A 5319-nucleotide genomic window follows, 5' to 3' on the forward strand; every position below is an offset into this window, starting at 1 on the left:
CATTCACCAAAAAGAGAGACAGAAAGCAACAAAGCACCCCCTGGGGGGATGGCCACGCCGCAATCCCTTCTGTTCCTTTCTCCTCTTGGGATCTTGGGCACACATGCACATGTGCCCGGCGTGAGTTTAAGCTACTGTGTCCGGGACTCGAACTGTGGTCGACTACGTGGGAGTCCAGCGACTTAGCCATTACGCTAACTGCTGGTCCCAACAGAGCTCTTTATCATGGAAACGTTCAAGACAAAAACAAGAAACTTTTAAGGGATTTATTTAATTTTGAATGGGTGTGTTATTTCCCTTTGTTTCAGAGATGCACAAACTTTGAATTTAAGTCTGTAAGGCATTGTAGAAACTTCCAATTTACAAATATTTTTTTTTGAGAGGTTTTTGCTATAGGGCATGTGCGCTCGCCAGAAAGACAGAGAGAGACAGAGAGACAGAAAGCAAGAAATCACCCCCAAGGGGGATGGCCACGCCGCAATCCTTTCTCCTCCATTCTCCTCTCGGGATCTTGGGCACACACGCACACGTGCCCAGCGTGAGTTTAAGCTGCCAGGTCCAGGACTCAAACTGCGGTCAATTACGTGGGAGTCCAGCGCTATAGCCATTACGCTAACTGCTGGTCCCAAGATTCTTTGTGGGTTGGAATTGCCATGTCACCCAAAAAAGGGAAAAATCATCTGTAAACTGGTACACTGCAATGTGTTAAGTGAGTCATGAAATGGCCGCTTGCCTTGGTATGCTGAAGAAAGGTTTCTGTCTTTTTGAGTAGCACATACCCAATTCACCATACAACTTGCCACAGAGCTCAATTACCTAGAACATCAACAACAGGAGCTCAGTGGCAGACACAATGCTTGCAATCACAATATAATATAAAGCAGGAGTAAACTTTTTATACAAAACTGAAAAGAATCCCTTCCCGCCCCAGCCCCTTCAATAAAACCCCAAACAAAGAAACAGAAAAGAAAGTCCTTTAGCTTTGATTGACTTGTGTGGATACGATTAGGTTTCTATGCATCACTGCTGCTTGGGTGATCAATTTTTTCATTTTCTCGAGTGAAGGGATCTTGTCATGCACAGTAGGAAGAACAGTGAAGCTACAAACCTCAATTCTGCATAGAAAATTCCATTCCAATTTCATGAAGACAAATAGAACAATCTTTCCCTGTTTTGCTCAGCTGCTTCGAGCTTTGAGATCAGGTTTAATCGCCTACATCTACTATAGCTCTATTAGATAGAATATCTTGATTCCCTAAAACTGTAACACTTATGGGAACCAGCAGTTGGCATAATGGCTATGTCGCTGGACTCCCACGTAGTCAACCGTGGTTCGCGTCCCGGACCCAGTGGCTTAAAACTCACGCCAGGCACGTGTGCGTGCGTGCCCAGGATCCCGAGAGGAGAATGGAGAAGGGATTGTGGCGTGACCATCCCCCCTGGGGGGTGATTACTCGCTTTCTGTCTCTATGTCTCTCTCTGTCTGTCTGGCGAGCGCACGCGCCCTATAGCGAAAACCTCTCAAAAAAAAAAAAAAAAACCCAAAACTGTAACACTTATGATCTTGTGATGAGGTTTTTCTAAACACACTGTAGGCCTGCCAATGTTGTTGTTGACTTTTTTAAAATTTTTATTATTCTATATTTTTTTGCTGCACCAAATTTAAGATCACCCTTTCAGGCAAGCAGTGGTCTCTAGCTGTTAAAACATTTCCTTAGCAGATCACAATAGCTTCTAAAACTGCCTTTCTGATAAAGGCCATCAGAGAGGTAATGCTAAACTGTGCATTTGCCAAAGAAGAATATGAAATGTATAAAAGCTCATATTCCTATCCTAGATCAAGTGGAAAAAGTTCTACAAAGTTGGTTTCCACTTTTGTATAAAAGCTCTGACTGATTTTATGTATTTTGCTATGAAATTACCTTTGGGTCTTAGACTCAGTATACCTCTACTCAGGAATGTGCAAATGATTTCATACAACACGATGCTAGTACCGCTCTGCGCTCTGTACAATAGGGAGGTTTTTGTTTTCTTTTCTAAATGGAAAAGAATATCCCTAGTCAGAAATAAACTGACAAATTTACATTCACCTCTCTTAAAAAAGTAAATAAAATAACATTATTAAAAATGTTAATTGGCTATAAGACATACGATTATATAGATACATATCAATACATCACATTCAGTCTGCCAAAAAATTAATGACTACAAAGCTGGTATGGAGGCTGCCAGATGGAGAGAGATGGACACACAATGATTAGAGCATTTGGAATTGCACTACAACTACAGGCAGGTTAAGGAAATGAAATGACAGGTGCTTTCTGAGCAAGGGGGAAAAAGTAACCCGTGTTGTGTGTGGCTGGGACAGCAAAGAATGAGAACATCTTGCTACTGTTTAGTAACTGTGGCGCTCATCCAATGGGGCGCTCATGTTCTCTCTCTCCTCTGTCTTCTGAGTGATTTATATGAATGCTTAGACTAGTGCCAAATAGTTCTGTAGTTAGAATGAATCTGGCACCTTGGCCCAAAACTTCCCAGCAGCTTTAAAACTAGGAGAATTTTTGTTTCTTAAATCACATTACAACTCAAGCTGCTGGACAGAAGCTCATCAATACATGTGCTGTATTTTTTGCATTTGTTGAAAAATTGCACACACAGAATTCCAAATGTCTCTCCTAGTAGGTTCAGTTACATAAATACAAGTTCTGTACAACACTGAGAGGTTACTTGCAAGTCCATAAATCTCTTTAAGTTCAGCTTATCCAGTCACTAGTTCAAGAAGATCTCGAAGGTGGTAAACTGGTAGTAACTTTGGATTTTGCAAATGAAAGGTGTCAGAATAATACTATCAACCAATGTGCTTGGCAGACTTATTTGAACTTAATACAAAGAAAGTGAAATTGGCTTCACACAAGGAGACAAGCAGATTTCATGTAAACCATACAGGCTACTTTTGTACATTGCCCATTTGGACACTCAGCATGGGACGTGGACACTAAACAATATGATGCTAAGGGCAAAGGAAAAGATGGACCATGAGACTCAAATGGACAGTTACCAATTGTTTGGCAATTGGTGTCACCGGTTCATTCTCAGTCAGTCATTTTAGGCTTCACAGTCTTTATTCCCTTACATGTTAAGACACCAGTTTCATTTTGAAAGTTCTTATTAATTTTAACGAAAGGCAGCTTTAGTAACGCATACCTATAATAAAAATCACTTTAGAACTGTGGCCCAAACATGAAGGAAAAAAAAAGGAGAGACAGTTTGAACCAAAAAAAAAAAAAATTAAGAACAACTTATGAAAAGGTTCTGGGTAGCAGCCGCTCGGGTAATGTAGTGTCTGTTGGCATATTTTTTGGCATCTGCAATTTATAAAGAGAGGTGGAGGAAAAATAAGCAAAAGGCAAAGAAGGGAGGGAAGACAATGGCACATGACATTTCAAGAAAAGGACCTTATCAGTGTGTCTTTGCCCTTGCCTTACTGACATCTGCACATTTCTCTGAGCAATCAAGCCATGGCCAAAGGTAAAATACAAAAGAAATGACACTTAACCATTAGATGGGCATCCACTGTCCCAGTCCAGAGTGAGACAAGATAATAGATGAAAAAAGAAACTATGTGTGTGTCCAGAGCAATACATTTAAAACCATAGTATTATTAATATGTATAATCCTTCAGCAAAAACTACAAACTATTAAATTAAGCTGATGTATGATGGTTTAAATAAAATGACATTGTCCTGACTGTATTGTTCGAGAGAAAAAACTTGACCAAGAATGGCACTAGGATAAAGGCCATTGAAACCTGGGAAAAACTCAGGAAGGAGGCATAGATTAGGAAAAGGGAAAATCACCTTTGTTTTGCTCAATAGAAAAGAAAAAGAGAAAGAGAGAGAGAGAGAGAGAAAACAACTCTTTGTGAGCACATGACTGAGAATTTAAAATACATTGAGTCACAAGGCTTTGCCTAAAAAAAAAGAGAGGTGCTGGGATTGTACTTGAGCATCCTGTTTTTTCCTCTGAATAGTTTAAAGAAAATCATAATATTTACTATAAACTCTGTGGACACACTCACACAGAGTCCAGGATGGCAATATATTAGTATTATGCAGATTGTTTTCTACAGAAATACAGTGCCTCTTGTACATCTTCAGTAGCCCACCAGGGGAGGGTGGGTGTCCAGGAGACTAGATTGTACTCCTTCAGATTCAACTGGAGGACGGTGTCCTTGACTGCAGTGAAGACATAGCGGATGTTTGCCGTGTCTGTGGCGAGTGTGAAGTGGAAGTAGATAATTTTGTCACTGTCTGGGTTCAGGTCCACGAACATCTTCACGGTGAATTCTTGAGCTGCCTGGGCATCTTTCTCCTGTCCGGCATATTCTGGGAAGTAGTCAACTAGATGGTAATACATGATTTTCTCCTCTAGAAGATCTTTCTTATTTAAGAACAGAATAACAGGAGTTCTGGAACCAGGGATATGTGATCATTGTTTTAAAGAGTGCTTTTGCTTTCCTCCATTCGATTCTCAATGTCTGATTCCACAAGAACTTGGTCATATTCACTAAGCACGACTAGAACCATGATAGAGGTGACATTTTCAAAGCAGTGTATCCATTTTGTTCTCTCTGACCTTTGACCTCCTACACTGACCATTCTGAAAATGACACTTTGTAAGTGAAAGTGGGTATCGATGATCCCTGTGGGGACTCGAACTCTAAGCACATCTTGTTGGGTAGGCAGGTATGTGGGGTCAGCTATGGGGTCCAAGTCATTAAGGTAGTATTTGGTAGAGTCAGGTAACTGATACTCTCCTTGTCTATTGAAGCACTCCTGGATTCCAGGATCATTTCATAAACTATTGCATCTACATATGGAGTCTCAAAAGCAGACACCTTCTCCACATCCACTTCTCGAACTAACTGTGCATGAGCCTTACTGTGCTCGTATGGGAGCCTGAGTGTGTCCATGGCTCTGATCGTGGCTTGCATGCCCGTGAAGATGTTCTGACACACCAGATCAGTGAAGCCCCTTTCGTCTTAGTCAGAGTAACCCGACCCATGGATGATCCTCATCTGCTTGATAAACATGCTCTTGCCTCTCTCTCCTGTCCCCAACAGCAGCAACTCTAGCTCCTGGGGCTGGCGTCCCGCTTGTCCCAGCGGAGCTGCCACTTGGTCTCGTCGTTGACCCGCCGGGCTTCCTTGGCCTCCTCGCTCAGGCAGCACGCCATGATGGACGCCAGAGTCATTCTTCCAAAGTGCCTCCGCTTCAGCCCCGCCGGCACCCCGTGCTCACGCGCGCGCGCACACACACC

The 5319-nt window shown here is 42.1% G+C and overlaps 2 pseudogenes; one reads left to right on the plus strand and one right to left on the minus strand.

Moving 5' to 3' along the window:
• LOC102483716 (putative ATP-dependent RNA helicase DDX47) overlaps nt 1-5319 on the plus strand; it is a 7665-nt pseudogene that overhangs the window by 1362 nt on the left and 984 nt on the right.
• On the minus strand, nt 4108-5311 carry LOC106735933 (guanine nucleotide-binding protein G(q) subunit alpha pseudogene; annotated as a pseudogene).

This window comes from Tupaia chinensis, unplaced genomic scaffold (assembly GCF_000334495.1).
Source record: "Tupaia chinensis unplaced genomic scaffold, TupChi_1.0 Scaffold000578_2, whole genome shotgun sequence".
NCBI lineage: Eukaryota > Metazoa > Chordata > Mammalia > Scandentia > Tupaiidae > Tupaia > Tupaia belangeri.